Raw genomic sequence first — 12,702 nt, 5'->3', positions numbered from 1 at the left:
CTTGTACTGGGAAGCCCAGAACAGGACACTACTACAGGTGTGGCCTCACCAGTGCTGAGGAGAGGGCAAAGATTACCTCCCTTGGCCTGCTGGCAATGCTCCTTCTCATGCAGCCCAGGGGACTGTTGGCTGCCCTTGCTGCAAGGGCACGTTGCTGGGTTATGTTCACTTGGTGTCTACCAGGACTCCACGTCCTTTTCTGCCAAGCTGCTTTCCAGCAGGGTGGCCTCCAGCATCTACTGGTGCCTGGGGTGTCTCCTCTCCGGGGGCAGGACTTGGCATTTCCCCTTGTTGGGCTTTATGAGGTTTCTGTTGGCCCTTAAAAGGGAGCTCGTCCCTGGGTGGGCTCGAACCACCAACCTTTCAGTTAACAGCCGAACGCGCTAACCAATTGCGCCACAGAGACTGATATGCAGTATTTTTCTTCAGAAGAGCTGAATTCCTGATTGTGTTTGGTAACTGCTGATGGTGGCGGACAGTGACAGACTGGCACTGCTGGCACGTTGCTGCAACAAACCTGATGTGTTATTATGATGTTAGAATATTGTGAGAGATGGGGGTGGGAGGAAGAAATGCTATTACCTCCTGTGGGGTGTGACAGATGAGATTCTTTTGATTTGAAGTAGTAGTTATTCCTCACCACTTAACTCCCTCAAGAGAGGAGGGCTTGAGGTCGTGTCACGCTAGGCCATCCGCTAGTATTTCAGAGGTGGGTTAACAGCACTGTTTCTCTAGCCAAAGCTACAGAAAGGTCCTGTGGTACCCGTGTGCTTTTTGTGCTCATGGGCATGGCTGTAAGAAGTCTGAAAACCTCTGTGTCTGTGAATGTTAATGCAATTAAAGCTAAAACACAGGTACACTTCAGAACATGGATTGAGAGACATCTGAGATGCTCACTGCAGAATTCTCACTGCATCTGGGAACTGGGGGTTGGAGATGAGAGAGCTCGTGGGCAGGTCTTAACAAACAGTGAAGATTTCATGGTGAAACTTGCATTTTTATTTTTTTAAGTTTCATAGGTGTAGTGCCTCAGAGAAAGCACTGATAACTTCAGTTCTTAGTGGGCATGTGTATTTTTCATTCATTCAACAGCCAGGAAAAGATAAAGCCTTTCACTCTGTATGCCCTTGTGTATTGATGGAAACCAAAGGATATGAAATACTGAGAAACATGACAGGAGCCGAGTTCTGTTCAGCTAGAGAATCTGTACCTGTTTTATGTCTACTTTTCTGACAGAAGGAAATGGTCTGTTTTAATATCTTACCCTTTCTTTGTTGTTCACTTGGTAAAGAAAATACAGCAAAATGTTGGCTTGAAAATGGTTGAATTGTTTTTAAAAGTTAGGAAGTTTAATCTCTGCAAGGTTGTGCTTTGGAGCGCTGCTGACAACATTGTTGGTGAAGCGCTCCTGTAACTGAGCTGTGTAAGCATAGGAAGATGTGTGGGTAATTGTTTTAGAAGGAGTTTGAGCAATTTTCTTTTGGAGGGATAGGAACTGGTAGGTAGAGAAAAACATAGTTTCAGTAGAAGCAGCAGCAGGTAGCCTCTCCTAGTACGGGGTTTGGCAGAGAGCAGCTTCCTTTCCCTTCCTTTGGTGTTTTTAAGCCGTACTGTAAGAAAGACTACGCCATGTGCCTCAAAGCTGTGGAGCAGGTCTGCCCCACAGCGCACGCTGCAGTCTTGCTCCGCCGGCTGCTCCCCTCAGGAGCTAATGGGGATGGTACTCGGCTCCTGTCTGGCCTGCACGCCCTGGTGTCCTTCTGCTGGGATCCCTGGCACAAGGCAAAGATACGGATCCAGGTTTCATCCTGAGCTGGAATTGGAGGGTAGCTGGGCTGTATGGGCCTAGGAGCTAAAATGTCCTCAAGGGTGGCAGAGTTTAAATGTAGCCATAGGGAACATAGGGAGGAGTCCAGAAAGTTGCAGAGCCAAACTCACTTGGTACAGGACCTTATGTTTTTTAGTGAAGTGTTAGTAATGGTCTCTCAGACGGTTTCCAACATAATCTGTTGGAGCACTGACAGCATTCAAGCTTTGGCAATAATGTTTGAATTAACAGATTGTTGGTTTTCAAGACTGCAGGCGTTACTCATACAGGCTTTTCTGTAACTTAAAGTGTTTGAGCCAAAGCTTGTAGGAGAGGGAAGACTTACTAAATTAGCAGATCTAGTTGGAAGAGACAAGTGTTAAGGCACAGACGTCCTTTTTCAGATCTGTGAAATGGCTGCAATAATGCTATTATCGCAGCATATTGCTGTTTCTTGGTGTGAACCAGAAGATATAACAGTACCCTTTTGTGTCAGGTCTGAATGCCTGTGCCTCCCGCTACATACGTAGCAATCCAGGTAGGAAGATGGTAAATGACTAAGGGTGTGAAAAGCATCAATAGACTGTCAACATGGCACAGACATGGGAGCTAGTTCAGGTACTGGTGGTGGTCTGGCTGAAGCAACGCAGAGCTCAATAGTTGAACATACCCTTCCAGAAAGCACGCTGCTTCCTGGGTCTTCTCTGGTTTGGTGCCGCAGGGAGCGTATTTGGGAATGGGCCTGCTCTGGCTGTGAAGTTTGACTGTCTGACCTTGCTCCAGGGGCAGGAGCACCTTCCTACCACGCTATTTCTTTCTCCAAGAATTGTGTACTAGCTGACAAATGGAATGAAATAAACTTCTATTGTTTCACAGGCAAACGTGATGAAATATGATGGGCTGGCTAATGGATTTCTATGGACTGAGCTAGCAGGTGAGTTTAACCCTGGGCATATCCTGCTGCTTCTCTCCTACCTTTAAACAGTAAAAAAAAAAAGCCATCTTTTGGTCTTGTAATTTCCTTTTGCCTAGAGAGGAGAGGCAAACTGTGAAGCTGGAGCAATAAAAAAGTGCAATGAAGTTTTCCCTGTAAGTTGCAGATAGACAGCAATGATACCTGAAGGCCTGCAATGGTATGCTTCCTTTCCCTTGCGCTCCTCAAAATATGAGTAGCAGTCTTCTGAGCTTAGGGGAAATTATTTGCTATGTATTTTAGAGTAGTAGTCAGAAGCAATAAAAGCATTGAAATGCATTTGCCATGCCCTCCAGAGAAGTCAAAATTATTTGACAGTATACAGATTGGAACATTTTACCATACTAGCTTAAGTCTGAATACGTCCTTTGTTTGCAGACTTAGTCTGGGAAAATAGAGCAGGAAAGGACTTTAAGACACCATGGTAGTCTTTCTCTCTACCCTAAGAAAGGATCAAGTACACTCCAACCATTCATGTATTTAAAATATTCTTACAAGAAACCCAACAATGAAGATTTTATTGCCTCCACAGACAACCTCTTCCACTGTTTTTGGAACCTTAATAATGGAAAGCTTGTCCTTCTGTTTAGCCTTTATTTCCTTTGTTGTAACAAGAGCATATTCCCTTAGCTGGGGCTTCTACTGAAACCTGGGTTTGCCAGGTGATGCTTATGTGCCTAATGGAACCAAGCTGAAGATTGTTTAATTTATGACATGTAAAATAAAGAAGCAGTTGCATTTCCTGCTGGACAGGAAAGCTGCTCATTGTAAAGTGATGCCTTTTCAATTGTTTTTCACTTTGGGTAATACAGTACAGAACTAGTAATATAATATCTCTCTGAGCCTGTACCTTTTTTTTAATGCATCAGTGTCTGTGGAAATGAACCATATAAAAAAGCTTAAACCTAGTAATAGACTTAGTTCTCGGTGTGGCTCTGAGGAAAGCAGCTTAACTGTTCTGTGTCTCTCTATTTTGTATACAGGAAAACACCTGTAAGGCTTTTTTGTTCACTAAAACCTGAGTTTCTAGTTTAATGACCCTGTGGTAGTCCACATATTTCAGAATGTCTACTTGGAGTTTTGTCTCCTAGCTGAGTCCTAAAAAGCTGTGGCATCTTTAGTAGCCACTCCTGAGCTGAGGCAAATCCTTGGGGATGATCAGCCCCTGTTGCGCCCTGCTGCAGTGCAGCAGGAATCAAGTCAGCGGACCTGGAAATACATGAAAACATGTTAAGGGAAAACAAATGCTGAAGAGCCCCTAATTTTTCTGGCAGATGGTGTTTGAGTGTTTTTTCTATCTATAAATCATATAATTGAGAATTGTTTCAGTTCAGTTATTTACACTCATGTTTTCTTGCTTGCTCTGTGCTTATGCTTCTGTCTTGACCCAGGCCTGTGCTTGCTGGCTCCGCACGCTTTCCTGCCATGTTTAGCCTTGGCAGTCCTGTGCGGTTGAAATCTTTTAGAGTGGCCGCTATTAATATGTTAGCGATCACATGTAAGTGATTAACATCAGTGTGGTTTCCTTATACTTAGTGGAAAGTTCTAGGTCTAATGATAATTTAGTAATAAAAGGAGATTAGATTGGAAATATTTTAGGGATGTTCAATCTTACAGCCATGGCTGCAATTGGGAAGGGAAGAAATTACGTGGTGCTGAGACAGCAACATAGTTTGATGGCAGCTTATCCTAAAGAATACCACGATATTTTGTAATTACTCGCAAACACTCACTGTCTGCATTGCAAGAAGGATTACTTTGATATCTCTAATAGAGGAACTATTAAATAAAGCAGTTGCTATCTATTAGCAAGGGGTTACATATCTTCTGAACATTTTGCTGTTCAAATCGTGCTCTAGAAATGTGCACCATGTTGAAGGACTGTGCTGTCTCCTGCAGTGCTCAGAAATCCATCCTGCACTGTCAGAGCAATCAGTGATAGAAGAGGGGCTGGAAAAGTGCTCTGCAGCTTGACCCACACCTATAGAGTGGGCAAAGTCTTCTGCGTCCATCCTTGCAAGCAGCATACACTATCCCCCTTGATCCCTAGATATTTTTACAGCATAGCCGATATGGGGAGTGAGGGAGAAAATTAGGAAGTTGGGGGGAATGAAACAGTAGGCCTGTGAATGTTAAAGATAGAATCTGCTCCTTTCTGCCTCCCCCAGCCCCAAAACTGCTTGCAAGACAGATTGACATAAAGGACTATGCCATTGCTCAAGTGCATGTGTGCTTTGTATGAAAAATGATACCTATTCATGTGTAAAATAACTTTAAGATGTGATAGTTTGTGTGTGTTCTCATGCTCTGTAACCTCTGCCTCCCTCGCAGACTCTCCTGTAGGCTTTGCAAGGGTTAGAGGAGTTTGCCACCAAGCAGAACTCTTTCCTCCAGAGCTTTTATCTTTAAAATGACCTATTGAAAATTCCCCCTTTGCCCATGCACAACTGGTTTTTATGAAGTCCTGTCAAATCTCCTAGTCCTGTTTTGGTCTTTTGGTGCAATTTACTTTATCCCAAAACCCAGCTCTCCAAATTTGCCAAAGAAAACACCAGGCACTATAGAAAGACCATTTTAAATGAAGCTTTTCGGAGGAGCCTGTTAGGAAAGTGAAAAAGTAAAAGAAAAAGAAAAAAAAAAAGACAAAAGGCAATGTGTTTTTCATATCTTAAATATATGTTAAAAAAAAAAAATCTTTCTTTTATGCTCTGATTAGAGACTAAGTGGACCCTTGAAACCACAATCTCTTTCCTTACTGAAATTTTATATCTCTCTGTTAATAAGGGGCCATGAAAGTGCTGGAATTTTTATTTAAAGACCAACATGAAAGTTATAATAAGATATTTGCAGGCATAACTAAGAAATGCTGATAAATGAGATTTTGCAAGCTGATGTGAGAGAAAGAAAATAGTATATTTGTCTTGGGCACCTGCAGCTATCCATTACCATAGCATGTGAGCTCTCTGCAATCATTAGCCCTCTACAGTGCTTTGCGATAGGCTTGCTGAGTCACTGCAAGATGGGTCTTGATTTATGTAGAAGCATTTAGGTGGCAAACTCCCCTTGAGTATTCGAGCACAAATTACTTCTGTAAAATCCCACAAGGAGACAGAAACCCACAGCTTGAACTAACATGCCGGAGTTCCCACCTAATGTCATTGACCCCAACCAATTCTTTTCCCCTAGTACAGTAGTTGTAGCTTTCTTGTAATAGTTCAGTGATGCTAAGCTTCAGTTAGGCGCACTGGGAGTACGGGAAAATAGGGATTATGGCCTGACCCAGGAGCCATTAGTTTGTCTACCCAAGGCTGGCTGTGCACTGTTGCTCTAGCGGTATGGCTTTGGGTAAGAGAGAAGACGCAATTATGCTTCCTCTGGATTAGAGCCGATTTCAGTTACGGTTTTGCTCTTCTCAACAGTCTGTCAAAGTTTGTGGGGTTTCTTTTGACTGTTACCAGCGGTGACTTACAATTTTTTCAAACTCTTAATGAAAATGGAGTGCCTGCAGTGTCATGCCTGCACTACTGTCCGAGGTTCCTGGCTGACATTTACCTTGTGAGTAACGTCAGTTTATCTATTGAGCATGGGGCTTATGGATACCATGTAGTGTGGACATTTTCTTTAGAATATCTGATCATGATGTGTCAAGCTCTGAAAAAAACTGCATAATTTTCCTTACCACTTACTTTGTGTTTGCGCTGAAGAAGGAAAGCAGATTTTCCTGAGAAGACCTGTTTCCAATAAACAGTGTTTAAAAATGTTGAATTCTGCTAGCTATTCCACCCTCTGGCCAATCTCATTTAAAGGCTTACGCTCTTGACTTGTCTCATGTTGCCATTTGTCTCTTACCTAACCCATTTTGTGCAGTTACATGCAGCTCTGGAGGCTATAAAAACCCTTAGCAATCTTTTCAGTCCCTGGTGTAGTTCTGCTCTCTGGTTCGTGCCTCCTAGCAGCACAGTGATTAAAATACGCTTTCATTCTTTATTAAAGACATACTGTATCATCTTTCTACTGCGTTGTCTGGGATTAATGTCTGTGTAGCTCCAGATCTTCCTGCTTGCCTCTTTGGATACTGATACAGCACCATAACTCCTCTACTTCGTGGAATTTCAGTGGAATTCAGTATTTATTAGGCATAGCTATCAAATGACTAGACACTTCCTCAGTTAGCTCTTGCAGGATTCTTGGATGCAAGTTACCTAAATCTAGCTAATATCACTTAAAAATCTAGGTACTAAGAGCTGTTTATTCTCAGTAAGAATTCTTTAATGTTCTCCCTAATTGTCAGTGGATTGGAAACTCTTTCATGGTGAGGAGGAAAATGAAGAGCTGAGGCCAGGTTAGATAAAAGGAAGTAAGTGGTTGACCAGTGATTGTATCTTACCCCTTGGTGCTAGCCCCAGAAGGGCTGGGGAGCTTGGCCTTGCTGGTAGCGAGTCAGTGTTAGCTGCTGTGGGAGATGGGAACATTTGGCTTCTCTCATGCATTTATCCTGATTCTCATGCTGATCATGCTCCTTCCAGAAATGTTTTTGATTTAAATGTTCAAGTTGAATATTGTGTCCTAGGTTACAACAAGAGTTGTGAACTTGTAGGAGTCCTACATTCACACAGTGTCTGAGCCTTGCTGACGACTCCCCTCTCACAGGCAGTTCTTCTCTGAAATCTTGCATTTCTATCATGCAATAACACGCAGAAGCTTGTGGAGGGATTTCCCTTTCTGATCAAAGGCAAAATCTCTCAGCAAAGCTCCCTGACATTCTGCAAATGCAGCTCTTTGTGCCTTACAGATGGAGAAATTGAACCCTGGTGTATATGCTGGCTTCAGGCTTAAGCTGGCATATTTTCATTTATCTTAGTAAGCATGTTAAAAATCACACCTTTAGTTAAACTGGTTCAAGCTGGCCACATAGAGAAGGCCAGAGATGGAGCCCACAGAATGACTGCTTTAAGACTGGGCAAAAATGATGACTTTATCCTGTAGTGGCTGAATGGCTCCAGCTGGTTTTTGTTGTATCATACAAGAAACCTCTGTCTGAGGCAGTGTCAGGATTAACAGCCTGGCTGGTTTGTTCCCTTTCTCAGTACGCTACTCCGTCTCACTTCCTGGATGCTCTGAAAATTCCTGTAAGATCACAGGTGAGAAAGTAACTTCCACTAAGAATAACTTGCCACAATAGGCAGATCTTTGCAAAGCAAGGAAATTATTTTAAAAAAAGTTATTAATCACAGAGTAAACCAAGTGAGATGAAGACAAGCAGCAAGGGAGGAAGAGCAGAATTGGTTTTGGACCAAATGCTTTTCAAGGTCTCTTCCATAAGATGGCAGCAGCTTATTTTGTGAACTGGACTGGGATACTGATGTGAAAGGGTATCTGCTGGAAGCCCTACAAAACAGGCTTTATCTCTATTTGCTTGGTACACATCCCTTATGATTGTCCCAAGATAGATCAGTTGGGAACCTTACTTTATGTGCTAAACCATTTTCTGTTGTTTGGTACAGTGGTGATTTTATTTTATTTTTTCTAAATACAGGCACAGATGCTAAGAGGCAAACTCTGCAAGAGAGTTGTTAGCATCAAATGACACTTTTGCATTTGCAGGGGTTGAGTGTGCAGGATGCAGGGAGAGTGACAGGGTTGTTTGGTCTATTTTGGATTTTTTTTAAGTGTTTCACTTTGTGTGGTTATTTTGTTAATAACTGCCCAAAGCAACTTGAGTTCTGTGAGCTGAAGAGAGAGAAAAACAGTTGGGATTTTCTCTCCCCAAAAAAATGGAGATCTGTTCCATGACACTGAGCTGTTTCAGTTGAATCAAACACTCATTTTCTTTTGAACAAGGGGATTGTGGAGAAAAGGGACTTTTTTTTTTTTTTTTTTGCCTAATAGAAAGCAGTGGAAGGAAAAACATTTGAGAGGAACTGTTTTCTGAAGTCTTACAACATAAAGAATTTTATAATTCAGCTATTTTCACTTTCCCTTCTAAATGTTTTCCATATTTTCAGTGACACCCACAGCGGCATGGGCAATACATTTATGCAATTTGACTGTCTCCTATTCTTTGATGCATTTTTCTCTGCAGATGAGTGTCAGACACTTATCCCATTGGTACCAAATATTTAATAGCCATAATCTGCTGTGATACCCTCTAACAGAAGATTCTGTTTAAGTGCAAGTTATGAATCATTTTCTCAGTGTGCTTATTCTGAATAGCTGGATAACATGGGAGGAGCTAAAAGCAGCCTATTTCTGGCTTTCCCTGGTGCTTACACTTACTGGCTAATGTTAGTCATCTGTTTTTGTTTCCTGTGGCCCATTAGTATCCAATCCATCATGTGCACAGGAGTCACAGTAACAAAACCGTAAACTTGAAGAGTGGAAGGAATAAGACTCTGGTATTTGCCTCCCATTTGTTTTTAAATTAAACTGTTCAACTTCCGTGATTCTGATTTCTGTGTGTGATGGACCGTTACAGTAGAGCCCAAATGTGGTCCATCAGGAGCTGGTTCTGACATTGCTCCTCTCCTCTGTCCTCTAATTCAGACTCCGGCTTGGTGAGGACCCCAGGGCTGGATCTTGTCTGGAAGTGAATGGGCCAAACACAGCAAGTGTGAGTGGTTTCCACAGGCATGCTGGGAAAGAGATGCGCCCAAATTACTGATGACAGGAGTCTGATAGTTTTAATCTCGGAGGAGAATTTGATGGTTTAGAGGCTGAGAGCATTTCTTTCTTAACTATTGTACCTGCTTTTCTACTGGAAACAGCAGCTGGGATGGGTTGCTTTAGCCCCTCTTCCTTTCTCTGAATCGTGCCCCAACTTCAGCTAGGAAAAGAAGGACTTTCAGCTCTCAAATTTTGGCCAGTGGTGAAGTTTAAAGTCTTCGAAGAAGTTATGCTTGGCAAGAAATGCAGTATTTTAAGGGGTCATTTCATTGTTACTGGTGTGCAGTCTGTGTGCTGCCTGATTTATACCAAGGAGACTCCTGGAATGTGTGTCCTGGTGACTTCTTTCTTTCTTTCCAATTAACTTTAAAGAAATAAAGAGAGATGAAAGCACGTTATTTGAATAACATTTAAAATGTTTTATTTATTCTAGAAAGGTTCACATTCTTTCCAAGAGTCCACTTCCTTCCATTTTCAGAATGGAGCCTTTTTCACCTCAAATTATTTGTATTGTGATAGCATCCAGAGACTGTGGTCAGGATAGCTCCGGAGGGCTTGGGGAAACAAATTGGGTGAAATGAAAAGGAAAAGTAAATGAGAGTGGTTCAGAGCGTATGGGGAACGCTGGGTGTGCAAAGCTGGCTCGTGGCACTGGGCGCAGGAACATGTCGACACAGATCTGGAGCCTGGATGGGGAGGACAAAGTTCAAAGTAAAGTGCCTGGTTTATTCAGTTTAGGTGGAGTGGATGAGGCTGAAAAGGATGGCCCAACATCTAGCTGAGTGTTAGCCTAAGGACGGGGCTTTCCATGGCCACATAAAGTGCTTTTGTTTTTCTTTTGTGCAAAGCTTTGTTACGGAACAAGTTAATGGCAATAATTTTGGTTAGTAACTAATTCCTTGGAGAAAATGGCTTTAAGTCAATTGTGTATCAGATGTTGCCACATATTACTTTGTTTTGGTGTTTAGCCACAAATAACTCATGACAATATTTTTGTATTATAATACACCATAATTTACTTCTAGCAAGCATGTAATTCCTAAGAGACAGAGTGGCATTCAGCCTATACGTTCTTTGGTCCGCTCTATATTGAATCCAACACAATGGGGGCAGCTGAATGATTTAATGTCATCCTGAAAGAATTCACACAGGCTGCTGAAAAAGAAAACAGGCCATGGAAATAAATTGTAACTAAATGTGTTCTTAAATATAGGGCTACAATGTGCACAGAGGTTGTATAATGCTGTCCCCTGCTGAACTTTTTCAACAGTCTTGGAGCCTTACCCTCCTGTGGGATAAGAAAAAAAAGGCATCCTGTAGGGTAAATTCCACTAACAGTAAATTCTATGAAATGCTCCTTTTCATGTCGGACAGGTGGAAGTTCAGGATTCCAGGACAGTTCAGGAGAAATATGAGATTCATACCAAGCATGAAGGTATTCTGTTTATTGACACACTGGTTTAAGTAAGAGTGAGAAATCCAAGAAATCTGCTAAAATCTCCCTACTTGGTGGAGGTAAACTTGGGGAGTTTTCAAGTCTGCTGTGTGTCAAAACAAACAGTTTGCTAGTTCACTGGGTGTTCATGGGCTGGGGGAAAAAAGAAGTCGCGGAGGTGATCAATAGCTTCTGAACAGGTTGGCCTGCAGTAGGCACAAGCTGGCACAAGTGCCACAGCTGGCACTTGGTACAAATACAACCATTCCTGTGGCAAGATCCTGACATGATACTAGCGCTAGGTGCTGGCTTGCATTCCAGCAAAATCGATAGAAATTCAGTGTTTCGCTTGATAAGCCCAGTTATCTGCTGGACACAGAAAGTGTTAATGCTTGGTTCATTAGGGTAGAGAAATAGCTTACACAGTCACCCCTGACTTGCACCACTTTTAGCAAACTGACTTTGTTTTGATTTTGGAGGGGTTGTGTTTTAAAATTGTCAGTTTTCAACTCAGGCTATTTACCTTTTATTTACTGGAGAAACCATGTGATTTCTCCCATTAGGATGTTCATTAATTCTGCTCTGTTTTAACTATGTCAGAAACCTACTAAAAAGGGTTCAGAAAATTTCCACACCAGATATTTCAGTGTACTTTAGACGATTTATTTTATTCTACTTCTAGCTTATTTTATTTAAACTTATACTTGAATGCTTTCCTGAATGCAGGCCTAAATAAATCATTTTTATTTCAAAAACAATGGAAGTAACTTCAACCAATACTCAGAAGGATGTTGCTGAGCAAGAATAATGCTTGCTATATGGCTTTGTATGCTGCTCTTGAAATAGTACCTATGGCAACTGTAAATCAGATTTTTTGGTACAGTTGTCCCCAGTGCTGCAATAGGATCTGCCAGTTAGGAAGCTTACAACCCCTGAATCCCACTGAACTCCAGGGGGCTTCGTGTGAGCTTGAGGATCTACGCCGGGTGAATTTTGTTGCAAGGTGGAGACTGTGGTGTTGAAAATGCAGTGACAAGATAGAGTTCAGAAAATGTGAGTCCTCTTGCAGCATCTCCTGCCCAGGGAATGACGTCTTTATGGCTGCAAGGTTCAGGCAACTTGCTATTTACTAGTCTTCGAGTGTTTTAAGGTAGTTAAAAGTGGACTAAAGAGGCAAAACACAAACAGAAGTTTTCCGTACCCCAGTGCATTGGTACAGGCTGACGCCGTTTACCTTAAAGTGACCGTTCTCGGAGAAATCGGTACCAATAAAATACGTACCGGTAAGAAGCCAATTTATGTACCAGAAATTACTACATGTGTTACATAATTAGAATACCTGCCCCAACTTCTGAAACCTATCGCTGCTGGGCCTGCTTTTAATCTAGCGTCGTCTCTTCAGCTTATGAGATGAAATGTAGCTGGGGAGCGTTATGAGAACCAGATGGAAAGCCTGGCTGGAGGGCTGGCAGGGATGGAGACTACCTTGGCCCGCTCCGAGCTGAGCGTACTGTGTACCTTCGAATGATACCTTAATCCGTGATAAAGACAGGCAGCTCACTTTTCCAAAATCAAAACCATATTCATCAATAGGTAGCCTCTTTCCAACGCGGCGCAGGCTACTGCTCGGAGAGATGCAGGCTGGAACAGCTTGATACAGGCAGAACTAGATGGCTACACATGGATAAGATAAAATCATTCAACTACCTAATAAATAAATTTGAAAGATGTTCTAAGATGATACAAATTCAAGTAAACTTGATTTATTATCCCAGAGGGATGTCTGCTCCACCTTTCAGTTGCTGAATCCTGATTTATGGTACA

The 12,702-nt window shown here is 42.2% G+C and overlaps 1 non-coding gene across 1 annotated transcript; it reads right to left on the bottom strand.

Moving 5' to 3' along the window:
- Positions 1–332: 332 nt before the first annotated feature.
- TRNAN-GUU lies at positions 333–406 on the bottom strand. Its single transcript has one exon. It is a non-coding gene; the product is annotated as a tRNA-Asn (tRNA).
- Between the last annotated feature and the right edge of the window lie 12,296 nt (positions 407–12,702).

Source organism: Aptenodytes forsteri, unplaced genomic scaffold (assembly GCF_000699145.1).
Source record: "Aptenodytes forsteri isolate BGI_AS27 unplaced genomic scaffold, ASM69914v1 Scaffold336, whole genome shotgun sequence".
Classification (NCBI taxonomy): Eukaryota; Metazoa; Chordata; class Aves; order Sphenisciformes; family Spheniscidae; genus Aptenodytes; species Aptenodytes forsteri.
This window is presented reverse-complemented; position numbering and strand designations above follow the sequence as displayed.